Here is a 27,711-nt window from a genome sequence, read left to right on the forward strand (position 1 = left end):
CAGACATTGGAGGCTTTTTGCTCCTTCTGTCGACTCAGAAATTTGGAGATTAACCTTTCCAAAACAAAATTTATGTTTTTTAATTCCAAATCACCCAACTGTCCCCTCCCTCATATGAATGGCATTGCACTCGATAGAGTGTCCACCTTCAAATACTTAGGGGTAACTCTGAATGATAAGATGTAATGGGGGACTCATATAGCTAAGGCTAGCATGAAGTTGTCCCAATCTATTGGAGGTATCCTCAGGGTCCATAATGAGTCTAAAATACTGGGACCACCGTTAGAATGTACAAAGCACAGGCAAGAGGGGGTGCGCTCTATGGGGTTGAACTCTGGGGCCATGCTAATGCCACGACGCTCTCCATTACGGAGAATAGTTTTATTAGGCGTCTAATGAGACTCCCACAGAGCACTCCCCTGATTCCACTTCGGCTTGACCTGGGGTTGGTCCCGCTACATGAAGTCATCCCTAATCGACCTCTTTTTTATTGGAGGAGGCTTTGGGCAACACCCGAGCTCTCTAGCTACCGGGAGGAATTAACTTACCTTCTGACGCTGAGAGATGTGGGAAAAATCCATTGGTTTAAGCACGTAAAACAGCTTTGCCAAGACCTGGGGAGGGGGGACTTGTGGCTTACTCCGGAATCTTCCTCCCTCTCGAAACATAGGAAATTACTGGCTAAAGTGCTTATCCAATTCCATTTGGACCAGTTGGTAGTGAAACCATCACTTGGTAGGCTCACAAGAAGTTTTTTAGAAATAAAGGATGTGTACCTTTTTGAGAAATTCTTGGATAACATCCAGCTCCCTCTGGCAAAGAAACTATAGGTCCAATTTAGGCATGGTTGTCTTCCCATGAGGGCTGTAACAAATAGGTGGTCTATGGCTCAACACGCATTAAGCCTATGCCCGGGGTGCGAACAGGCCGAAGAGACAGATCTGCACGTTCTGCTCTTCTGCCCCCTGTACTCCCAGGCTAGAGCAAAATGGATCTTGCGGTTATGTAAGTCTAAGGGATTTAGGGACTATAGAGAGGTGTTTAGATTGCTAAAATATGATTCTTCTGCTTTGGTTGTGTTCGAGACTTCTAGATACCTTTTTTCGATGTGGTGTACTAGAGGTGCCAAAATTAAATCGCATCTTGCCCTAATTGATTTTACACCCCCTTGAATTTACTTGGGATCTGTAACACACAATTACCCATATTATGTCTGTATTTAACCACCTGTTTTAATTGTTCATGCTTATATATTCTTTTACTTTTATATTGTATATAATTACAAATGGGGGTGGGGTCGCACACTACTCACACACCGGCGGTGTCGCCCCTAAGGACTCTGGTCAATGTAGTAAAGTGTTCGCGATGCATCATCTTTCGATCTTCTGCTATCTTCGCTGTCTTCGCCATCCCTGGACACGTGTTTCGGGGTATTACCCCGCATCAGCAGGGATAGGCCGTGTACTGGGGTTGCCGATGGCTGCCAATATCTGCCAGGTATAGTACCACTCAGGCGTGTAGGTGCGGGATCCCAGGCTCGTCAGCCCGCTGCTCAAGGGAGCTTTAAAGTTACAAATGGGGGTGGGGTCGCACACTACTCACACACCGGCGGTGTCGCCCCAAAGGACTATGGTCAATGTAGTAAAGTGTTCGCGATGCATCATCTTTCGATCTTCTGCTATCTTCGCTGTCTTCGCCATCCCTGGACACGTGTTTCGGGGTATTACCCCTCATCAGCAGGGATAGGCCGTGTACTGGGGTTGCCGATGGCTGCCAATATCTGCCAGGTATAGTACCACTCAGGCGCGTAGGTGCGGGATCCCAGGCTCGTCAGCCCGCTGCTCAAGGGAGCTTTAAAGTTACAAATGGGGGTGGGGTCGCACACTACTCACACACCGGCGGTGTCGCCCCTAAGGACTCTGGTCAATGTAGTAAAGTGTTCGCGATGCATCATCTTTCGATCTTCTGCTATCTTCGCTGTCTTCGCCATCCCTGGACACGTGTTTCGGGGTATTACCCCTCATCAGCAGGGAAAGGCCGTGTACTGGGGTTGCCGATGGCTGCCAATATCTGCCAGGTATAGTACCACTCAGGCGCGTAGGTGCGGGATCCCAGGCTCGTCAGCCCGCTGCTCAAGGGAGCTTTAAAGTTACAAATGGGGGTGGGGTCGCACACTACTCACACACCGGCGGTGTCGCCCCTAAGGACTCTGGTCAATGTAGTAAAGTGTTCGCGATGCATCATCTTTCGATCTTCTACTATCTTCGCTGTCTTCGCCATCCCTGGACACGTGTTTCGGGGTATTACCCCTCATCAGCAGGGATAGGCCGTGTACTGGGGTTGCCGATGGCTGCCAATATCTGCCAGGTATAGTACCACTCAGGCGCGTAGGTGCGGGATCCCAGGCTCGTCAGCCCGCTGCTCAAGGGAGCTTTAAAGTTACAAATGGGGGTGGGGTCGCACACTACTCACACACCGGCGGTGTCGCCCCTAAGGACTCTGGTCAATGTAGTAAAGTGTTCGCGATGCATCATCTTTCGATCTTCTACTATCTTCGCTGTCTTCGCCATCCCTGGACACGTGTTTCGGGGTATTACCCCTCATCAGCAGGGATAGGCCGTGTACTGGGGTTGCCGATGGCTGCCAATATCTGCCAGGTATAGTACCACTCAGGCGCGTAGGTGCGGGATCCCAGGCTCGTCAGCCCGCTGCTCAAGGGAGCTTTAAAGTTACAAATGGGGGTGGGGTCGCACACTACTCACACACCGGCGGTATCGCCCCTAAGGACTCTGGTCAATGTAGTAAAGTGTTCGCGATGCATCATCTTTCGATCTTCTGCTATCTTCGCTGTCTTCGCCATCCCTGGACACGTGTTTCGGGGTATTACCCCTCATCAGCAGGGATAGGCCGTGTACTGGGGTTGCCGATGGCTGCCAATATCTGCCAGGTAAAGTACCACTCAGGCGCGTAGGTGCGGGATCCCAGGCTCGTCAGCCCGCTGCTCAAGGGAGCTTTAAAGTTACAAATGGGGGGGGGTCGCACACTACTCACACACCGGCGGTGTCGCCCCTAAGGACTCTGGTCAATGTAGTAAAGTGTTTGCGATGCATCATCTTTCGATCTTCTGCTATCTTCGCTGTCTTCGCCATCCCTGGACACGTGTTTCGGGGTATTACCCCTCATCAGCAGGGATAGGCCGTGTACTGGGGTTGCCGATGGCTGCCAATATCTGCCAGATATAGTACCACTCAGGCGCGTAGGTGCGGGATCCCAGGCTCGTCAGCCCGCTGCTCAAGGGAGCTTTAAAGTTACAAATGGGGGTGGGGTCGCACACTACTCACACACCGGCAGTGTCGCCCCTAAGGACTCTGGTCAATGTAGTAAAGTGTTCGCGATGCATCATCTTTCGATCTTCTGCTATCTTCGCTGTCTTCGCCATCCCTGGACACGTGTTTCGGGGTATTACCCCTCATCAGCAGGGATAGGCCGTGTACTGGGGTTGCCGATGGCTGCCAATATCTGCCAGGTATAGTACCACTCAGGCGCGTAGGTGCGGGATCCCAGGCTCGTCAGCCCGCTGCTCAAGGGAGCTTTAAAGTTACAAATGGGGGTGGGGTCGCACACTACTCACACACCGGCGGTGTCGCCCCTAAGGACTCTGGTCAATGTAGTAAAGTGTTCGCGATGCATCATCTTTCGATCTTCTTCTATCTTCGCTGTCTTCGCCATCCCTGGACACGTGTTTCGGGGTATTACCCCTCATCAGCAGGGATAGGCCGTGTACTGGGGTTGCCGATGGCTGCCAATATCTGCCAGGTATAGTGCCACTCAGGCGCGTAGGTGCGGGATCCCAGGCTCGTCAGCCCGCTGCTCAAGGGAGCTTTAAAGTTACAAATGGGGGTGGGGTCGCACACTACTCACACACCGGCGGTGTCGCCCCTAAGGACGCTGGTCAATGTAGTAAAGTGTTCGCGATGCATCATCTTTCGATCTTCTGCTATCTTCGCTGTCTTCGCCATCCCTGGACACGTGTTTCGGGGTATTACCCCTCATCAGCAGGGATAGGCCGTGTACTGGGGTTGCCGATGGCTGCCAATATCTGCCAGGTACAGTACCACTCAGGCGCGTAGGTGCGGGATCCCAGGCTCGTCAGCCCGCTGCTCAAGGGAGCTTTAAAGTTACAAATGGGGGTGGGGTCGCACACTACTCACACACCGGCGGTGTCGCCCCTAAGGACTCTGGTCAATGTAGTAAAGTGTTCGCGATGCATCATCTTTCGATCTTCTGCTATCTTCGCTGTCTTCGCCATCCCTGGACACGTGTTTCGGGGTATTACCCCTCATCAGCAGGGAAAGGCCGTGTACTGGGGTTGCCGATGGCTGCCAATATCTGCCAGGTATAGTACCACTCAGGCGCGTAGGTGCGGGATCCCAGGCTCGTCAGCCCGCTGCTCAAGGGAGCTTTAAAGTTACAAATGGGGGTGGGGTCGCACACTACTCACACACCGGCGGTGTCGCCCCTAAGGACTCTGGTCACTGTAGTAAAGTGTTCGCGATGCATCATCTTTCGATCTTCTGCTATCTTCGCTGTCTTCGCCATCCCTGGACACGTGTTTCGGGGTATTACCCCTCATCAGCAGGGATAGGCCGTGTACTGGGGTTGCCGATGGCTGCCAATATCTGCCAGGTATAGTACCACTCAGGCGCGTAGGTGCGGGATCCCAGGCTCGTCAGCCCGCTGCTCAAGGGAGCTTTAAAGTTACAAATGGGGGTGGGGTCGCACACTACCCACACACCGGCGGTGTCGCCCCTAAGGACTCTGGTCAATGTAGTAAAGTGTTCGCGATGCATCATCTTTCGATCTTCTGCTATCTTCGCTGTCTTCGCCATCCCTGGACACGTGTTTCGGGCTATTACCCCTCATCAGCAGGGATAGGCCGTGTACTGGGGTTGCCGATGGCTGCCAATATCTGCCAGGTATAGTACCACTCAGGCGCGTAGGTGCGGGATCCCAGGCTCGTCAGCCCGCTGCTCAAGGGAGCTTTAAAGTTACAAATGGGGGTGGGGTCGCACACTACTCACACACCGGCGGTGTCGCCCCTAAGGACTCTGGTCAATGTAGTAAAGTGTTCGCGATGCATCATCTTTCGATCTTCTGCTATCTTCGCTGTCTTCGCCATCCCTGGACACGTGTTTCGGGGTATTACCCCTCATCAGCAGGGATAGGCCGTGTACTGGGGTTGCCGATGGCTGCCAATATCTGCCAGGTATAGTACCACTCAGGCGCGTAGGTGCGGGATCCCAGGCTCGTCAGCCTGCTGCTCAAGGGAGCTTTAAAGTTACAAATGGGGGTGGGGTCGCACACTACTCACACACCGGCGGTGTCGCCCCTAAGGACTCTGGTCAATGTAGTAAAGTGTTCGCGATGCATCATCTTTCGTTCTTCTGCTATCTTCGCTGTCTTCGCCATCCCTGGACACGTGTTTCGGGGTATTACCCCTCATCAGCAGGGATAGGCCGTGTACTGGGGTTGCCGATGGCTGCCAATATCTGCCAGGTAGAGTACCACTCAGGCGCGTAGGTGCGGGATCCCAGGCTCGTCAGCCCGCTGCTCAAGGGAGCTTTAAAGTTACAAATGGGGGTGGGGTCGCACACTACTCACACACCGGCGGTGTCGCCCCTAAGGACTCTGGTCAATGTAGTAAAGTGTTTGCGATGCATCATCTTTCGATCTTCTGCTATCTTCGCTGTCTTCGCCATCCCTGGACACGTGTTTCGGGGTATTACCCCTCATCAGCAGGGATAGGCCGTGTACTGGGGTTGCCGATGGCTGCCAATATCTGCCAGGTATAGTACCACTCAGGCGCGTAGGTGCGGGATCCCAGGCTCGTCAGCCCGCTGCTCAAGGGAGCTTTAAAGTTACAAATGGGGGTGGGGTCGCACACTACTCACACACCGGCGGTGTCGCCCCTAAGGACTCTGGTCAATGTAGTAAAGTGTTCGCGATGCATCATCTTTCGATCTTCTGCTATCTTCGCTGTCTTCGCCATCCCTGGACACGTGTTTCGGGGTATTACCCCTCATCAGCAGGGATAGGCCGTGTACTGGGGTTGCCGATGGCTGCCAATATCTGCCAGGTATAGTACCACTCAGGCGCGTAGGTGCGGGATCCCAGGCTCGTCAGCCCGCTGCTCAAGCGAGCTTTAAAGTTACAAATGGGGGTGGGGTCGCACACTACTCACACACTGGCGGTGTCGCCCCTAAGGACTCTGGTCAATGTAGTAAAGTGTTCGCGATGCATCATCTTTCGATCTTCTGCTATCTTCGCTGTCTTCGCCATCCCTGGACACGTGTTTCGGGGTATTACCCCTCATCAGCAGGGATAGGCCGTGTACTGGGGTTGCCGATGGCTGCCAATATCTGCCAGGTATAGTACCACTCAGGCGCGTAGGTGCGGGAGCCCAGGCTCATCAGCCCGCTGCTCAAGGGAGCTTTAAAGTTACAAATGGGGGTGGGGTCGCACACTACTCACACACCGGCGGTGTCGCCCCTAAGGACTCTGGTCAATGTAGTAAAGGGTTCGCGATGCATCATCTTTCGAACTTCTGCTATCTTCGCTGTCTTCGCCATCCCTGGACACGTGTTTCGGGGTATTACCCCTCATCAGCAGGGATAGGCCGTGTACTGGGGTTGCCGATGGCTGCCAATATCTGCCAGGTATAGTACCACTCAGGCGCGTAGGTGCGGGATCCCAGGCTCGTCAGCCCGCTGCTCAAGGGAGCTTTAAAGTTACAAATGGGGGTGGGGTCGCACACTACTCACACACCGGCGGTGTCGCCCCTAAGGACTCTGGTCAATGTAGTAAAGTGTTCGCGATGCATCATCTTTCGATCTTCTGCTATCTTCGCTGTCTTCGCCATCCCTGGACACGTGTTTCGGGGTATTACCCCTCATCAGCAGGGATAGGCCGTGTACTGGGGTTGCCGATGGCTGCCAATATCTGCCAGGTATAGTACCACTCAGGCGCGTAGGTGCGGGATCCCAGGCTCGTCAGCCCGCTGCTCAAGGGAGCTTTAAAGTTACAAATGGGGGTGGGGTCGCACACTACTCACACACCGGCGGTGTTGCCCCTAAGGACTCTGGTCAATGTAGTAAAGTGTTCGCGATGCATCATCTTTCGATCTTCTGCTATCTTCGCTGTCTTCGCGATCCCTGGACATGTGTTTCGGGGTATTACCCCTCATCAGCAGGGATAGGCCGTGTACTGGGGTTGCCGATGGCTGCCAATATCTGCCAGGTATAGTACCACTCAGGCGCGTAGGTGCGGGATCCCAGGCTCGTCAGCCCGCTGCTCAAGGGAGCTTTAAAGTTACAAATGGGGGTGGGGTCGCACATGGGGTCGCACACTACTCACACACCGGCGGTGTCGCCCCTAAGGACTCTGGTCAATGTAGTAAAGTGTTCGCGATGCATCATCTTTCGATCTTCTGCTATCTTCGCTGTCTTCGCCATCCCTGGACACGTGTTTCGGGGTATTACCCCTCATCAGCAGGGATAGGCCGTGTACTGGGGTTGCCGATGGCTGCCAATATCTGCCAGGTATAGTACCACTCAGGCGCGTAGGTGCGGGATCCCAGGCTCGTCAGCCCGCTGCTCAAGGGAGCTTTAAAGTTACAAATGGGGGTGGGGTCGCACACTACTCACACACCGGCGGTGTCACCCCTAAGGACTCTGGTCAATGTAGTAAAGTGTTCGCGATGCATCATCTTTCGATCTTCTGCTATCTTCGCTGTCTTCGCCATCCCTGGACACGTGTTTCGGGGTATTACCCCTCATCAGCAGGGATAGGCCGTGTACTGGGGTTGCCGATGGCTGCCAATATCTGCCAGGTATAGTACCACTCAGGCGCGTAGGTGCGGGATCCCAGGCTCGTCAGCCCGCTGCTCAAGGGAGCTTTAAAATTACAAATGGGGGTGGGATCGCACACTACTCACACACCGGCGGTGTCGCCCCTAAGGACTCTGGTCAATGTAGTAAAGTGTTCGCGATGCATCATCTTTCGATCTTCTGCTATCTTCGCTGTCTTCGCCATCCCTGGACACGTGTTTCGGGGTATTACCCCTCATCAGCAGGGATAGGCCGTGTACTGGGGTTGCCGATGGCTGCCAATATCTGCCAGGTATAGTACCACTCAGGCGCGTAGGTGCGGGAGCCCAGGCTCGTCAGCCCGCTGCTCAAGGGAGCTTTAAAGTTACAAATGGGGGTGGGGTCGCACACTACTCACACACCAGCGGTGTCGCCCCTAAGGACTCTGGTCAATGTAGTAAAGTGTTCGCGATGCATCATCTTTCGATCTTCTGCTATCTTCGCCATCCCTGGACACGTGTTTCGGGGTATTACCCCTCATCAGCAGGGATAGGCCGTGTACTGGGGTTGCCGATGGCTGCCAATATCTGCCAGGTATAGTACCACTCAGGCGCGTAGGTGCGGGATCCCAGGCTCGTCAGCCCGCTGCTCAAGGGAGCTTTAAAGTTACAAATGGGGGTGGGGTCGCACACTACTCACACACCGGCGGTGTCGCCCCTAAGGACTCTGGTCAATGTAGTAAAGTGTTCGCGATGAATCATCTTTCGATCTTCTGCTATCTTCGCTGTCTTCGCCATCCCTGGACACGTGTTTCGGGGTATTACCCCTCATCAGCAGGGATAGGCCGTGTACTGGGGTTGCCGATGGCTGCCAATATCTGCCAGGTATAGTACCACTCAGGCGCGTAGGTGCGGGATCCCAGGCTCGTCAGCCCGCTGCTCAAGGGAGCTTTAAAGTTACAAATGGGGGTGGGGTCGCACACTACTCACACACCGGCGGTGTCGCCCCTAAGGACTCTGGTCAATGTAGTAAAGTGTTCGCGATGCATCATCTTTCGATCTTCTGCTATCTTCGCTGTCTTCGCCATCCCATGACACGTGTTTCGGGGTATTACCCCTCATCAGCAGGTATAGGCCGTGTACTGGGGTTGCCGATGGCTGCCAATATCTGCCAGGTATAGTACCACTCAGGCGCGTAGGTGCGGGATCCCAGGCTCGTCAGCCCGCTGCTCAAGGGAGCTTTAAAGTTACAAATGGGGGTGGGGTCGCACACTACTCACACACCGGCGGTGTCGCCCCTAAGGACTCTGGTCAATGTAGTAAAGTGTTCGCGATGCATCATCTTTCGATCTTCTGCTATCTTTGCTGTCTTCGCCATCCCTGGACACGTGTTTCGGGGTATTACCCCTCATCAGCAGGGATAGGCCGTGTACTGGGGTTGCCGATGGCTGCTAATATCTGCCAGGTATAGTACCACTCAGGCGCGTAGGTGCGGGAGCCCAGGCTCGTCAGCCCGCTGCTCAAGGGAGCTTTAAAGTTACAAATGGGGGTGGGGTCGCACACTACTCACACACCGGCGGTGTCGCCCCCAAGGACTCTGGTCAATGTAGTAAAGTGTTCGCGATGCATCATCTTTCGATCTTCTGCTATCTTCGCTGTCTTCGCCATCCCTGGACACGTGTTTCGGGGTATTACCCCTCATCAGCAGGGATAGGCCGTGTACTGGGGTTGCCGATGGCTGCCAATATCTGCCAGGTATAGTACCACTCAGGCGCGTAGGTGCGGGAGCCCAGGCTCGTCAGCCCGCTGCTCAAGGGAGCTTTAAAGTTACAAATGGGGGTGGGGTCGCACACTACTCACACACCGGCGGTGGCGCCCCTAAGGACTCTGGTCAATGTAGTAAAGTGTTCGCGATGCATCATCTTTCGATCTTCTGCTATCTTCGCTGTCTTCGCCATCCCTGGACACGTGTTTCGGGGTATTACCCCTCATCAGCAGGGATAGGCCGTGAACTTTAAAGCTCCCTTGAGCAGCGGGCTGACGAGCCTGGGATCCCGCACCTACGCGCCTGAGTGGTACTATACCTGGCAGATATTGGCAGCCATCGGCAACCCCAGTACACGGCCTATCCCTGCTGATGAGGGGTAATACCCCGAAACACGTGTCGAGGGATGGCGAAGACAGCGAAGATAGCAGAAGATCGAAAGATGATGCATCGCGAACACTTTACTACATTGACCAGAGTCCTTAGGGGCGACACCGCCGGTGTGTGAGTAGTGTGCGACCCCACCCCCATTTATATTGTATATAATGTTTTAATGTTTTTAGTGTTGGCCAAACTGTAAATTTACCAATGTGTTCTGCTATTATGGTTTTCAACTGACAATAAAGCTTTTTGACTGACTGAGACTGAAAATTACATTCAGTTGAGCATCTTTGAATCTTAAATTCAATCCAATTCTGAATGTAGAATACAAAAGGTACATCATCAACTGAAACCATCAAAGAATGTGTTGGGAGACTAGAATGGATGAGTGCTTCAAACACTCAAATTCAATTAATTTAATCATGAGGAAGCTATACACCGCAGAGTGATTGATGGATGATTGTCAGACTCCTCAGATGACAAATCCTGAGGGAAACTCAGTCTGGAGCAAGTTCTCATGGCTGCCAGGGCTGAAGAGTGTGCTGATCGGAAAGTTGCTGACATGGGGGCCAGAGATGCCCAGAGTGAGTCTGTCATGAATGTGAAAAGTAAGCGAAAGCACAAGACAGAGGGGCGTAGAGTGATTTATCCGCAGAAAAATAAGTTGTGCTTCAAGTGTGGATTTTTGTTTCCACACGGCAGTAAATGTCGACCATTTGGCAAATCTACAGAGAATTGGGAAAAGAGAACCATTTTGTAATGGTTAGCAAGGCAATGGAAAAAGTAAGTGCATCACAGCATGAAGACAAAATGGATGACCAGACGTTCCAGAAGCGACTTTCAACGCACTGCCATAAAACCAAGCAGCCACATCAGCTGAGGCAAATTGACACCAAACAAAGTCGATTATTATCTAAATCTTCGTCAAACAGTTCTGAAGTATCAAGGTGAAGCTACACTGAAAAATATGGTTGTTCCATGTCAATGTGTACCTCAGAGAAACATTCACATGTTGGACTGCCTGCCTGTGAAGAAAAACACCTTTCCAAGAAAAGTTGATACAACAAAGCACCAAAGTAATATAAACATTGTCCAAAAATCACACTAAAGATCAACAGTTGTTCAATACCTTTCATTATTTATGGTGGTGCGTCAATAAATATTATGCCTGAGGAGAAATTTGATGAACTGTCTCCATTGTCCCAAATTACGCCATTTAAAAATTAAATTGTATATGTGGGATGCATCAATGCCACTACAAAGTCAAGGCTCATTTGCTACAATGATGAAACACAAGAAAACGAAAATACCAGCACCTATTAATGTGCTGCTAAATAAGCCATCAAGACCTGTTTACCCAGCTTCAACACAGCTGCTGATATGAGACTAATATCGTTGAACTACAACATGAATTCTCATAGCAAAATAGTAGGTCAATTACCTTTGCTGTTTTATGGGTTGAGAAACGTAAAAACTTTGAAAGTCCATATACGTTAATGATGATGTCCGTCCTATCGCTTGGAGACACAGCCTCAGACACAGGTTTTTCACTTACAGGAAGCTGTTGGGAGGGAACTTCAATCCTTACTAAAATACAATATCATTCAGCCTTCCACTGGTCAGAGCAAATGAAAGAGAATGCATCCAAGTCCGCACATTGCAAACATGATAACACAATTGAATGGTGCAAACGTATTCTCCGCCTTGATCTCAATAAAGGATATCATCAGTTTGAACTGGAGTAGGAGAGTTGCAAGTACAGTACAAACTTTTTTAAACATGTTGGTCTGTTCCGTTACAACAGACTAAGGGGCATATTTCCCAGAATTGTGGAGCAGAGCAGAACAGCAAATTATCTTGCAGGTCGGGCAAGTGCCTGCAAGAGGCCGAAAGGCAACATGGACGCATCAGATTTTTTAAAACTAGAAATCTACGAGTATCCAGGGTGGGCTGACTTGGGTGGATCTGACCACGTTCTTGTACCCAGAATTCACTTCAAACCTCAAAATTTGACAAAAAAACACTTTTTACTCACATTTGCGTGATGGAAAGGTATGAAAGCTGTGAGGAGGGGCAAACATTTTTCCACCTGCCATTCGTCTAAGACTCCTGATAAAAATGGTACCTCACTTGTGTAGGTAGATCTAGTGTCTGCTACAGGAAATGGCCCATAATGCAACATGGACACAGAGCATTTTTCCACTGAAAACTGACCTTTTTTCCAATGTAGGTAATTCTAGATTTTGGAGCCCAGGTCAGTCAGCACCTACGGAAACCTAGCCAATGTCTACATTTTTAAACACTAGACACCTAGGTGTAACGCGAGTAGGCTGACTTGTGTGGCTCTCCTCACTTTTTTTTACCCAGAATCCCTTGCGAACCTCAAACTTTGACTAAAAAAACAAATTTCCTCACATTTCTGTGATGGAAAGTTCCAAAATCTGAGGGGAGTTACAGAAATCCAGCCACTGACATTTCCCCAGGTCTCCTGATAAAATTTGTACCTCACTTGTGTGGGTAGGCCAAGTGTTCGCGACATGAAACTGCCCAAAATGCAACATGAACACAGCAAATTTTTTCACCGAAAACTGAACCTTTTATTCCAATGTAGGTAGCTCTAGATTTTGGCACCTAGCTCAGCCGGCACCTAGGGAAACCTAGCCAACCTGTACCTTTTTTTAAGCTACACATCCAGCGGTATCCAGAGTGGCCTTACTTGCATGGCTCTCACAATGTTTTTTACCCAGAATCCCTTGTAAACCTCAAACTTTGACTAAAAAGACACCTTCCCGTACAGTAGGGAAGGTGTTGGAATAGTAAATCACACTATTCCTTAGTCTAGAGCGCCCTCCAGTGCAAGTCGTGGTAACGACTTGCATTCTAAAATCCGTGTTGTAATGGTACTGCGGTGTTATGACCGTGTTGTAATGGTTGTTTACCGGCTTGCATGGCTCCCCAACTTCTTCTTACCCAGAGACCTTAAATTTAGCTAAAAAGTCAAATTTTTCTCACATATCTGGAACTGAACCTGTACAAATGCAGATTTTTTTGCCGACAGTGCAGGCAGTAAACAAATTAAGACACACCTTGGATGTACAAATGGTGAGATACCCATACCAGCACCTCTAGAGGAAACAGACTTTCTGCTTTTCTCTTTTTGTCGTGTTACATCCCAGCCCTAGAAATCTGCACTATGTGTGCCAGGGAAGGACCTTGGGTTAGGTCATGGCAGTTCGTTCCTGAATTGAGAATGTTCCTTGAGCATGCTGCTTTTCCTGCCTGCTGAGCACCTACATTTTCTTACCGCACATGAGTGAGAATTGATATAAAGATATTTCTGCTGCAATACTCGTTTATACTGAAGTGAGGGGCATGGGAACATGGAGTGAACGTAATCTAACCAGTGTCACTCAATGCTTTCAAAACAATTACTGCTCCTAGTATTTTTGGAAATGATTAAGCAGCAAAATCATTAGCCCACTACCTAGTCCACAGAGAAAAGAGGTTATTGACTCATGATAAAGGTCTGGAGACTAAGAGAAGGGTTAGTGAAAATGGTACAGTAAAGACATGGGGGGGTAGAGAAACATGAGTGAAGAAAGTGGCATAACCAGCAGGTCACTGATATATGTAAATGAAGAGTAGGCCTGAGTAAATTATGCGAATTGTCTGTTCCAAAAATTATGTGAAATGACAAAACAATTATGTCAAATTACACATTATTACAAGAAATGCCGGTCAGGCATGTTTGCTCTAAGTTTTGCTGGAAATGCATTCATGCCTCGATTTTGCACATGCCTGTATATTGTGTTAAATAAATAGTGTGAAATCCCATGTGATGCGAACAACAGCTGCAACATTTTGTTCAATCACATTGCTCTTAAGCTACTGTGCTAAGATTTTTACCCTGATAAAATCTCACTTAAGTAAATTGGGTATTTTGTGGTGTAAAGGCTTAATCTCGGGCATTTTGTGCAACAAATGTGTAAGAAATTGGGTTATTGGTTGAAGTGGGTGGAAGCCCCAGTCGGACAGCAACCACAATCCTTTTCAGGGTGAACTACAAAATTCACTAAACTAACCTCTCCTTCACCCTCTTGTAGCTCGGCATAAAAGCAGTCAGGCTTAACTTAGAGGCAATGAGTAAAGTACTTATGCAGCACACAAATGGTAATAAAGTTAAGACACAACGCAAGACAAATCCCAATCCACTTTAGGAAAATAGAGACAATGTTAATAAATAAATTAATAATTACAATGACACCAAAACAAACGAAATTCAATCAATAGAACAGATTTTGAGGGGCAGGCACATTAGGTGAAAATAGCACCTAAAACATCTAAGTGCCTACCTCAGGTATCTGGTCTAGCAAAATTAAAGCAAACTAAAAAGGTACGGCCCAGCATCATTCAGTACAGGTTGGATACAAGGGGTGGATTGGGCCCAATTTCTGCTTACATTCAGACTTAGAAACATTTCTGATGAAATGAGAAGGTATAGTTCAGCAGTACAAGGCAGCATGTGGTGTTCAAGGAGGAGGCGTCATCATTAGGAAGCTGCTGGATGAAGTTGCAGCGAAGATTTTTACCTTCAGACTTAGTCAACTTTTTGGAAGTTGAAAATCTCCAGTGGGACAAAGCTGCAGGCTGCGGTTGAAGAGGACTCCACAAGGCTAGATACCATCGCTGAGAGGTCCAGCTGAAAGTGATTTGCTGCTTTGGAGAAGAACGCAGTGGGAGCTACCAGAAAGTCAGGCAGGCTGGCAATGCATGTTGGGTAGATCGAATGACAGGTAGGTCCTAATATTCGGTAGTTTTGCCAGGAAGCTTTTGGTGAAAAACTTTCTAAGTCCCAAGTTTTGGGGTTAGGCAGGAGCAGGACCATCAACACCACTTCCAAGAGCCCATGGCATAACTTGAGGGGGTTAGGACTCGCTCCTGCAGAGGCCAGGTGCTGTCTCCAAGACCTCAGGTGCTTGTTGTGTCCCTGTAGCTCACAGAGTAGATCAGTCAACAAGCCCTTGGAGTAACTTCTGGTAGTCCTGGGTCAAAGGAGGTGGTCCAGTTCTCCTTCATTCAGCAAGGCAGTCATTCAAGCAGTAGGGCAGTTCTCAGGTACCAGCAGTCCATCTGACGTCTTCCACAGGTCCAGGAGTGCATTGAAGGCTTGCTTGATGGCTTGCTGAGAAATTATAGGCCTGTTTGGTCTACAGTATTCTTTGAGTAAACATCAGTCTAACTTTGATGAACAGCAGTTGTACTCTTTCATGTATATGCTTTTGTGTTTGCTTATCCATCATTGAATCTATTTAAAATGTTCCCCTTTCTCTTCTCATATTGCAGTAGATATTCCCCATTTCAGTTCCAGTTACTCTTCCCACACTTACTCTAAAAACATATACCTCTACGAGCCAAGTTCTCAGCACTCATGTGGGGACCTCCACCCATAAGAGAAAGGGCAGGCATTATTGGAGAGGCCCTCCTGCATGTTGGTGAATACCATTTGTGACCATGTAAACAAGTACCACAACATAACTTCTTTACCTACACAAAAACTCTCTGGTGAATACACTCCTATATTCTATATAAAATAATAGAGTGACTTGTTTAGGGATAGCTGAATGTGAAATTCAAACAAAGCTTTATGGAATTCTAATTATAAATTCAATTTTGTATTCTGAATTCAGCAATCAATCATTTGAGGTATGACTGCAGTTTTGATCTGCTTTACTATGAGCTGTCTAAAACAGTTGCTTTTCCTTGCACATGGCATACGGGTGGGAAAAAGTTGAGAAATGTATGTGATTGAGAGCTTTTACAATAGCTTAAGAGTAAGTAGAGCGATTAGGGAAAAATCTTTGTATTTGAAGGGTAGCACTTCTTTTCTGCCTGGATGGTGTTATTAAGGAGCCTGTCATGTTAATGCTGAAGGTGTCTGGGCAACTCAGGGACAGAGTCGATCAGATGCGTCTTTCTTCCCTTATCATTCTCATGACAGGATTTTTACTTTGACTGTATTATACTTGTGATAAGTTACATCTTTAGAAGCAAACAGGCGTTTGCTGTATTGCCTTCCAAGCAACAGATAACGTAAATGTCTTTTAATGTGACAGGCCATTGCATGATTTGTTACCAATAAAATGGATAGTGTGTTTGAAGTTGTTAAAACATCTCAAAAGAAATAAACAGTAGGAAGGAAAGGTTAGTGTAGCATTACAAATAGAAACGACAATTTCGGTTAATGAATTGGGTTTTATGGTTTTATTTTATAGAAGGGAGCCTAAAACGAAAATTGCATTTACATTTTCCCATTTAATGGCCATACTGTTTTGCCTTGAAATGCAGGCAAATAATGTGTGTGCTAACCATCAGACATCTAGGCAAAATATTCCTCATCTAGCATGGTGTTTTTAAGGATGAAAGTATTTCAGTATATAAATGCACTTTTGCATTTTTAAGAAACTATGTCGTTTATTGCATTCAGTTGAGCCTTTTTGCCTACACTTTTTTATTTGAACCGAGGGGTTTTCTGCTTCAATTACATTATTTAGAATCATTTCAATTCTGTGGAAAATCAACTAGTTGAATGCTGCAAGAAAAGCCTTTTCAAGTAATTTCGCTCGGATGCAATGGAGGCCCTCACCTGTGTTCTCCAAGCAGAGGACAACCCACTCTAATCAGAGTTCAGCACAATGACAAGGGGGTTGTTTGGCAAATAGGGTGTGCTGGGACGGCAGGAGCACATTCAACAAAACTGTAACACTGCCCTCCAGAAGGAGTCAATTAGCGTTTTTTAATCCAATAAACAAGTTCAACAAAAGCGGGATAAATTCTGGAAATAAAGGGGCATATTATCAAGGGGGGTTATCTCCGCTTTTTTGGCTTTAAAAGCCAAGAAAGCGGAGATAAAATTATCTCCCTATTACCTAGCTGTCGCTAACACCAGTTAGCGACAGCTAGTAGGAGATAGCGACCATCTTGGGCCCCACTTTGCATGTCAGTGATATTTATCACTAATGACATGCAAAGTGGGCGTGCCAAGATGTTAGCGACTGGAAACAGTCTCTAACATCGCTATCTCCTGTTACCAACTTTTGGAGATATTCGCGCTAAGCGTGAATATCTCCAAAAGCTAACACCTGCCCTGAGCAGTTCTTAGCCATGTTATCCAATGGGAGGTGGATAACATGGCTAAGAGCATTAGCTCGGTAATGCATGAATATCGCTGACTTTTCAGCGATATTCATGCATTGCGGCCGTTTTTCATCGCATTTGCGATAAACCTTGGTAATACCAAGGTTTATCTGCGATAAAAATCGCCGCAGCTCAGCGGTAAATTTTTGTCTCAAACCAAGCAATAGCGATAATTATCGCTATTGCTTGGTAATATGCCCCAAAATTACGATGACACCGATGCTTAAACGTTCCCTAGCAGGAAAACTGTGTTGGACGGCGCTCACTCAATATGGTGGCTCTTTAGACACATTAACCTAGGGTGACTATGGAGCACGGGCTGGAGGGTCATAGGTTAATGAAGGTGGATCCTAGTAGTTTGCCCACCTATAAATGAAGTCGCAGCACTAGAGGACTGTTAATCAAGAGCCTCACACTGTGGCAATCCCTACACTAGCCCCTCTGCGTAGGTAATGTTGATGATACATTTTATTGGTGAAGGCAAATTATATATCATCAATGTTACGGAGAGAAGTAAATGTATTTGGGGCCTCAAAGGATTTTGGTTAAAATGCTTAAAAGTGATTTGTTCAAGCAGGAACCCAATCGAAAACAAATGCAATAAAAGTCAATATTAAGTGGTAAAAATCCACAGTAAAAATGGCAAGTTCCCTGGTGGATTCTTAGCTGGACCTACGGCTCAAAAGAGGACACAATGTGATTGAAGGTGGACTTAGAATAAGATGTTAATGATGTAGGTTCGTCAGATGAGGAATTCTCTCTTTCTTCTTGACGATTTCCGGGAGCTTCTCCATGTCCAGGAGAACTGATCCTGACAAGGGCTCCATGAGAGCAGCCTGCTATTTTTTAGAACCTGCTCAATTTTATTTAAAAAAATGATTTCCCGCAACAAGACAATGCAGTTCCCAAAGTCAGCATTGTTGCATCTTTAGCTATTAGGTGCTACCAATGGATGCCAACTAAAGTTGTATAGTGAGTACTGCAAGGTTTAGTGGTGAAGCTGCAGTGCTGTTCATCAAGGACAGGTGCAATTTCCCTCTTTTGTAAGCACTGCCTGCAAAGTTGCTATCTTAGTGCTGGTGGGACAGTCCTCATAGTACAAACAAAATAGTTGATAATCTTATGAAATCAGTGTTTATAAAAACAATTTGGAGCATTTTTAACATTTTAAGAAGCACATCGTTTTTATATTCTGGGGGCTGCTTTTAGAATGGGAATTGAACTGCAGGCACACTGACACCCTTTGCACCCTTACCTCCTCTATCTTGAGCCTCAACCCGCTTTGTTTGTATTTTACTCGGCGGTGGGCGCCATCTTGGGTGAGGAAGGCGAGGTCAGCGCTCAAGTCGGGCCGGCCTCCCACCCTCCTCCTCCCTTTATCATGTGTCACCCAACCAGACGGCGCAGCGGGCTGGCGCAGCGGGCGCGCCGGAAGCGCGCCGAAGTCGAGCCAAAGTCAAGCCCGTCTGCGCCCGTCCGCGACAGGACGGGGCGCGGGGCCAGGTACCCTGGTCTCATATTATCCCCTACTTTACGCTATGATAGAGAAGAGCTGCTTGCTCTGTGTCCTGAGATCTCCCTTAACTGCATACACTCCATGGAGGTGCTATCACTACATGCTTGTCCTATATGTTCTTTCAAACCTCCCAATCCATCTCGGATGGCCCCTGCAAATAGGAAGGCCAAGGCTGGATTGATTAACTGCCGCTCTCTCGGTAAACACAGTACTCAAGTTTACCATCTACTCGAGGACGAGGAATTTGATATACTGTTTCTTACCGAGACATGGCTGGGAGAACTCTCTGATCCTGACATCATAGAGGCTTTGCCCCCTGGCTATTCCCTTGCCAGACTGGATAGGAAGGAGGGCAGGGGGGGGGGTATTGCCATTGCGACTAGAGCTGCTATGCAATGCACCCTTTTGCCTCTGAATATTGATCATTGTGAAGCTGGTGTTTTCACTATAAACATGGGACCGCAAACCTCCCTTTCAGGCATCCTAGTGTATAGACCTCCTGGCAGGATGTACGATTTTATTGCCAACCTGTTGGAGGTCACTGCTCACCATGCGATTAGGAAAAAGAGCTTCCTTGTGCTTGGCGACTTGAATGCCCACTTTGATGACCCCTTAGATAGGGAGGCGAGCGACATTAGGTCCGCACTCCATTCCCTACAGCTTGATCTTATAAATCAGAACCCTACTCACAGACTTGGGCACCTCCTAGATCCCATCTTCGGTTACCACTCTAGAGTACAATCCTCTACACCGATCCCGGTCCCTTGGTCCGATCATTTTGTCATTCCTTTCTCCATTCAGTCTTCCGAGGATGACCTAAAAAAAGACTCTGAGCAGCGATACCCGCGGCGGAAGTGGAAATCCTTTTCTCAGGCTACCTTCAATGAACACCTCACATTAGGTGGTCCGATAGGAGGCACGGACTGTGAAACTGCATACAGTCACCTACAATCCCGCATTTTAGGCGCCCTTGATAAAACCGCCCCCATTCGTGATGGGAGTAATCCTAAAAATACGAGGAAAACCACTTCATGGTACACTCCTGAACTCCAAACGCTCAAATCTGCTTGCAAAAAGCTGGAGCGTGCATGGCGGGTTAACTTTTGCCCAATGATTAAAACAAAATATAAAAAATTGCAGAGGGAATATTATAGAGAAGTTCGCATCTCCAAAGCCACCCACTATAAAAATCGGATTGATGAGGCAGAGAACTCCTCGAAGGAGCTTTTTAAAATCTTTAAGGAGATCTCTGTACTCTCGACTGATAATAGGTCCGCCAGTGACTCAGTAGACACCTGCAATAGGATTGCGAGATACTTCGCAGGAAAGATCTCGGATATCTACGCAAGCTTCTCTGGAAACCTGACCGCCACTTATGATCTCATGGAAGACAGAGAGGTTAGCCCCACGGACTCATGTCTACACAGTTTCCTGGTCCCCCCACCGGATGTACTGGTAAATGTCTGCCAAAGTGTCAAATCGGGCTCTCCTCGAGATCCGGCCCCTCCTAAAGTTCTGACTGCTAGTTTGGATGTACTTGAGCCCTATTTTAGGCACATCATTCAACTTTCGTTTTCTTCGGCCTCTCTCCCGGGAGACTGGAAGAAGGCTATAGTGCTGCCAATAAAAAAGAAACCAAATGTCAGCCAGGACACACTAGAGAACCTCAGACCAATTTCCCTCCTGCCCTTTCTTGCTAAAGTGACCGAAAAACTAGCCAATATACAGCTCATGGATCATCTAGAGGCTAATAAGGCACTACACAGCTCCCAATCGGGCTTTCGGAAGAATTACTCGACCGAGACGGCCCTCCTACGAGCGACCGAAACTCTGCGGATTGGTGCAGATGCAGGGCACACAATGGCTCTCATCATGCTGGACCTCAGCGCTGCGTTCGACACTGTGGCTCATTCCATCTTGCTACGGTGTCTGCGCAGTGCTGGGGTCACCAAGGCGGCTCTGGCCTGGCTCAAGGCCTTCCTTTCTGACCGCAGTTTTCAGGTCCAGAGAGGCACGTTTCTCTCGGACAGCATAGCCTTAGAACAGGGGGTGCCCCAGGGCTCTGCCCTGAGTCCCACCCTGTTCAACCTTTACATGGCTCCACTAGCAGAGGTGGTCCAATCATACGGCATAGAATTAGTATCCTATGCCGATGATACCCAACTGCTCATTTCCCTATCACAGGCACCCGTCCTAGCAGCGGCCAATTTTAAAACCTGCATGCAGGCGCTTGCAGGCTGGATGAACCAACACTGCCTGAAGCTCAATGGCTCTAAGACTGAGGTTCTAGTGATAGGGGGCAAGGATGCCAGCTGGACTCAGGATTGGTGGCCCCCCTGCCTTGGCCCTACACCTATCCCGGGCAGGGAGGCAAAAAATCTGGGAGTCTGGGTGGATCCGAAACTTTCTTTTGAGAGCCACGTCAACAAAGTAGCAGGGAAATGCTTTGGGATAATGAAGACCCTTAACCGCACCTTGGACCTTCTGCCCTTGGAGGCTAGACGTACCATGACCCAAGCATTAGTTACTTCCCGCATAGATTATGCTAATGTACTGCTACTGGGGACCACTGAGAAAAACCTAAGACGGCTTCAGGTGCTACAAAATACTGCAGCACGGCTAGTTCTCAGACTCCCCAAAAGAACGGCATCTAAACCCACTCTGGCTACCCTTCACTGGCTTCCTATAAAAAAAAGGATCCTATTTAAGGCACTCTTAATCTGCCATAGGATCTTCGTTTCAAAAGCCCCTGAATATCTGAAGGACTTAGCGATCCCCTACCAGCCCACCAGAGCACTCCGCTCCTCGGGCATGGGCCTCCTGAAAGTACCCCGTATAAAGAAGGCCAGAATGGGCGGGCGCTCCTTCCAAGTGTTGGCAGCCAACCAGTGGAACATTCTCCCCATCGAAATTAGGCTGGCCAAGACCGAAACGGTATTTCGGAAACTCCTAAAAACTCACCTGTTTACCCAGTAGTCCGGATACTGCTTTTTCTGTTTCCACCACTCTCTATACAGCGCGGGGACACGCCGGGATGGCGTCACCATGGCGCTTTATAAGCCCCTTTATTATTATATTATTATTAAAGAGGCAGGGTCTTTCTAAACAGGATTACGATGCTGTTTCTGCAGCAGGTATCACTGGGGCTGGTCAGTCGCTGTGCAGGCACCATAGGCACAATCCAGGGCACAGGCACGTTGCAGCCTGTTCTCTGCATTTTCTCAGTGTGCAATGTGAATGGTTGAGGAGTGGCGGTGATTGACATCTTTGACTTTGCAACAGGAGAATGATTTGGTCCTTCCCTCTGCTTCAGAATCCTCTCAGTCTAAACACCCTCCTTTAAAGCTTTCAAGCAAGTACTACCCTGGGATAGTTACCTCAACATTGCCAGTTCACTAAGTATATTTGTAGTTTCTGGGTTCAGCTATGGAGAAGAATTGGCCTGATGGCTTGGCATGTCATTGGGGTGAACACATCTTAATGCATGTTCCTCTTGCACTGACGGTCCCGTGAGCCATCTCCTGCCAATGAATGCAGTTTATTTATTTTGAGCCCAGTTAGAAATCGGGCAGTCCGAGAACCACCAGACTCGCACGGACTGGCGGTCCGACCATCCCATTATGAGTTGGTCTGCCATTGCACCAACACAGCCTCCGGGGAACCGACGTTCCCTGAAGGGGGTGCAGCAGGGAGGGCCTCAGTGATAGGCTAGTAATGCCGCTGTGATTATGCCATGCATAATACGAGTTTCAAGACCGCCAGCAGTGTCTTGAAACAAAGGGGGCCCTACAGGGGACCCCTGTTGCCCATGTGCTTGGGTATGCATGCAGTTGGGCACAACATGTGCCCCCTCTGTGCATGGACCCCTGTTCCTGCATGGTATGGACTTTTTCCCATTATGGTGCCCAGTTGCAGAGCCACTTCTGTGGAACCACCAAAAAAAAACAGCCAGGCATTAGGTAACCTGGTTGGTGGTAGGTCCATGGGTTAGGCAGTGTGGGAGCGGGCCGCCTGCGTGGCAGTCCAGTTCCACACCACCAAACTCGTAATCAGGCCTATTGTATTTCTTCTATAGAATACAGTTCTATGTTTTATTGTACAAGTATGAATAGCAAAAGAAGATGCAGTTGTTCCTGCACAAACATTAATTTTTTCTTGCCAATGGTAGGTTAGGATCCGGATTAGTCAACTCCTGAAATAAATAAATATGAAAATAAATCAAAAAGTAAATAAGCTTTACCCCAACCCCCACATAACCTCTCAAAATAAGATCAGATTGACTGAACTCATTTTAGTTAATTGGGTTAATGGTTCATCCATTTTTCTACAGCATAGTATTCTTTCCTACCACGCATAAACGGATAAAAGTATTGCTTGAATGCAATGTTAATTTAGCCATTCACTCTCAGAAGGTGAAGTAAAGAAGATGCTCCAGCACCCCTTCTCATGATTTACAGATTTATGTATGCGTTTTTATATAGCCTGAAGGTGTCAGAGCACTTTACAATAGAACCAGTTACATTACATAAGTACTTCAGAGGCCATGAACTACATAAAATATATGAAAAAGATTAACTCTAAGCTCACAAAAGAATGGTAATACGTACATACATCTGCTACAGATACTAGGGGTTAGAGTTACATATATAAAAGTTGCATATTCACTCAAGATTTCATTTTAAGAAATGTTGAAGCAATTATCATTAGCCAAAAATATATTACATATTTACAGAGCAAGAACTTCTCGCCATTGCTGGGGTTATTGCAGTGCTCATTTAGCCAGGACATTGGGGTGCTGTTGCACTTGCGGGCGGTGATCTAGGGCTTGGAGGGATCCCCAAGCTGGTGATGGCATAGGGGTAGAAGACCGGGTTGTGGTGGGCGAAGGCGGCATACTGCAGTCTGGGGCTGTTCTTGAGCTTGTGCAGGGTGCCAACTATAGGAAGGGAGGTAGCTTGGCCCTGTAGGTCATGAAGGCTCTATAGCCGGTGCAGGAAAGTTCATAAATGGAGGAAAGGCAGTCATTGGTTTGGTGCTGTGGGAGATAGACTGAAGCAGTTGGAGCTAGCCAGTCTGTGCTGCACCCCGAAGTGCCCCCCTGAGCAGGGTTATCTTACACAAAGGATCTTACCCCTGTGGGTGTAATCAGGGTGGCCCTCGCGATCAAAGGGAGGGCGCCAACCTAGTCCTGGTGTTAGGGACTGTAGCCAGCAGGTATTGAGGGTAAAAGAGTGGGTGAGGGGGCCGACCGACCAATCCACAGGTCCTTCCACAGCATAAGCAAAAGAGTAAGGTGCCAGCCCCTTGAACATCACTGCCACAGCCGTGGGTAGAAGAGGACAGTCCTCTGGGCAGGACCGAGGGCCATATTATCAAGGAAGCTGCGGTAGTTTATCGCCGCTTTACCGGCAGGAAACTGCCAATAAAGCGGCGATAATGGGCTTGATAATATGCAATTCGAATTTTAATCGAAGCCAAGGTTAGATGCTCACACATCTAATCTGGGCTTCGATTGAAATTCGAGGGGATTCAAGGGATTTATCTCCGCTTTTTTGGCTTTAAAAGCCAAGAAAGAGGAGATAAAATATCTCCCTATCAGCAACAGGGTGCTAACACGCAAATTCGCATGTTAGCACCCTTTTTCCCTACGCTTCCCCTTGCATCTCTAATGAGATGCAAAGGGGGCGTTCCAGAGAAAAATAATAGGAGAAATGTTGTTAAGCGACATTTCTCCTATTATCAAGGATTTCGCTAACCCTGTTAGTGATAAAAAAAAAGCAGCGCTAACCGCTGTTAGCACTGCTTTTTTTACACCAGGGGGCATATTACCAAGCAATAGCGATAATTATCGCTATTGCTTGGTTGGAGACAAACATTTACCGCTGAGCTGCGGCGATTTTTATCACAAATAAACCTTGGTATTACCAAGGTTTATCGCATATGCGATAAAAATCGGCCGCAATGCATGAATATCGCTGAAAAGTCAGCGATATTCATGCATTACCGAGCTAATGCTCTTAGCCATGTTATCCACCTCCCACTGGATAACATGGTTAATAACTGCTCAGGGCAGGTGTTAGCTTTTGAAGATATTCGCACTTAGCGCGAATATCTCCATAAGTTGGTAATAGGAGATAGCGATGTTAGCTACTGTTTCCAGTCGCTAACATCTTGGCACGCCCACTTTGCATGTCATTAGTGATAAATATCACTGACATGCAAAGTGGGGCCCAAGATGGTCGCTATCTCCTACTAGCTGTCGCTAACTGGTGTTAGCGACAGCTAGGTAATAGGGAGATAATGTTATCTCCGCTTTCTTGGCTTTTAAAGCCAAAAAAGCAGAGATAAACCCCCTTGATAATATGCCCCCTGGTATTTTCCTGACGTAGCCATGATATCCTATGGAAGGTGGATATCATGGCTAAGTTTGTGAGCCCCAATCATCAAGCTAACGCCAAACTTCGAGAGATTATCGTTGGTTTTCCAGCGATAATCTCTCATTTGGCAGTTAGCGCGAGGATTTTTATCACTTCTGAGCTAAACCTTGCTAATAGCAAGTTATCTCTGCGATAATTTCCGGCGATGCTTAGCGTTAAAAAATTCGTCGCAAAGCATCGTTACCGATAAATATCGCTAATCGTTGGTAATATGCCCCTGTGTCCTTAAACAAACAAGCTGCTTTTAATAAAAAGTTCTCCAATTTGAAATACAATCATAGGGATAGTGGTCCGTTGTACCTTGTATGCTACTTTTTGAGAATGTCATAATAATACATCAGGCCCATAATTCATTATATTTTTGTTAGACATCAGCACATTTCCAATTATAAGAAATCAGAAGGTGTAAATGAACAAAATACAAATGAGCAACCAAGACGGACCCATCATACAAGAATAAGTGAGTATGCTCAAAATATGAATACTGTATTACACCCATACTAATATACACATTCGTATATGATCTTTATATGAAAAAATTAATGTGCTTTAAAGCATCTATTTAAGTCAATCGCTATGCAAAAATAACAAATAATATACAGAATGGAGGTCGGTGTCTCAAGGGCAAGTAGCTTAGTCTAAAACTTTAAAATCAAAGGATTACCAAGGACAAGCTATGCGAATTACGTCCACAACTACAAAATCCTTATATTTTAGGAGATTCACACACATTTACAAATGTACCTTTCATAGCATGTACATTAGCTCTATAAAGACTGGAGGAAAAAAATAGACAAAAGCCACGAAAGTAATAAGGGCCTTATTTAGGAGAAAGGGACTCAGCGTGGTGCCACAAGCCAGTTTGGAATAATATGAAGACTCCCTATGCTCCCCCCTGCCCTGCCACACAATTGGCTGCCATGTGCTGAAACAGCCATCCTTACACAAAAATAATCACAAGAGGTGTTTTCCTCTTTCTACGTGTGCTGCATAATGCAGCACGCATAGAGAGAGGAAAAAACGAGGCGAAATGAAGACATTTCTCCTCGTTGCGCCTCCCTACGCGTGTCCTGGGAAGGCATAGCATTCTGATGCATTCCCAGGTTTACGATGTCTTGTAAATCTGGGAATGTGTCAGTTTACATGGGTGTTGCGTGGGAACAGTCCAAAGCAACACCCATAGAATGCCTCTTTCAGGTAAAGTGCTGTGTGAAAATGGGCCGTATTTACAAGGACACGAAAACCACGCAGGGTGGCTTTACGTGCCATTGTAAATATGGGGCAGCAAAATGCGCCCCCGGTGTGTCAATAAAAAGTGGTGTATGCCTGGCGCAAGGGGCTTCTAAATATTCCCCTCAGTATTTACAAGGTGTATGAAGGAAGGGAAGCCAGTCTAGGAAAATAAAACACAAGAAAATGAACAAACAGTGCGAAAATTATATGGTGGCTTGACTTAAATTGATGTAACTTGCGATATAAATGCATACAGCAATATACTCCATATTTAAATACCTTTTTTCCTAGTCTTAGAAAGGAGCTTGTTTGAGAGTGAGCCAATAGTCTCTAGAGTAGTCAGAAGGTATCAACGCCGCAAATGAAAATATCTACATGTTCTGGCACAAAAGCAAAGCAACAGTGTGCACACATTGGAAGGATTACACAATTGTTTCATGCGTTTTACTTTACAGCCGTTTTCATATTTAAAAAGAGCATTTAACATATCTGCATTTAAATTCTATGCCAATTGGGAAGCCTACGACAAGCTATTCGCTCATTTAATTTTACAAATTGATTTTTTCACAAAGTAAGGATAGGTTCCTGTTAAGGATGAATTCCTGTATAATTGATTATACCAAGCACTGGTGATAAAGAGAGAATGCAGTCTAACTCTGAAATTGTTTAGAAGCATCACTAAAAATGCAATTTTTTATTAAAGAGTGTAATACATTTTTGTATATATTTCTTCCATGGTATATTATTAGGTACTAAGGGCCAGATAGATGTGCATATCAAAAGGCAATTTTTTCCGAATTGCTATTTTGCTATCGCTATTCTAACTGGACAAAGTTTTATTTTGAATCTTAGTGGGTCGCAAATCGACTTACCTCATTAAGATTAATGAGGTAGGTCGTAATCTGCAAATAATTATGTATGCGTGTTACTTACCTGTAATTGTCATTACTTCTGGTCCCGTTGTCCATCTCACATTCAGTGCAAGTGAGATTGTCCCATCTTCCAACAGAAAAAAAAAAAAAGATTGCTGGACCTGTACCCTGCCCCCTCCCCCCCTCGAAATGACCAAGCTAAGCATTTATCAAAACACTATGCTGTCGTACCGTCCGCCATTAGAAAAAGGCACAAACTGGGACCTACAACCCCCAATAGTCCTGTGCATCCGACCGGCAATGTTGTGCCTGACTTCCTGGAATACAAAACAACAATGGGAGAGGTAGGGAGATTCAAGGACACTCTCTCAGTCCCCGGTTAAATCCACATAAACAGAAAAAGAGAGGTCAAATCAAACTCAAATATGCCACAGAGACGGAGTAAGGTA

This window comes from Lissotriton helveticus, chromosome 1_1 (assembly GCF_964261635.1).
Source record: "Lissotriton helveticus chromosome 1_1, aLisHel1.1, whole genome shotgun sequence".
Taxonomy (NCBI): Eukaryota; Metazoa; Chordata; class Amphibia; order Caudata; family Salamandridae; genus Lissotriton; species Lissotriton helveticus.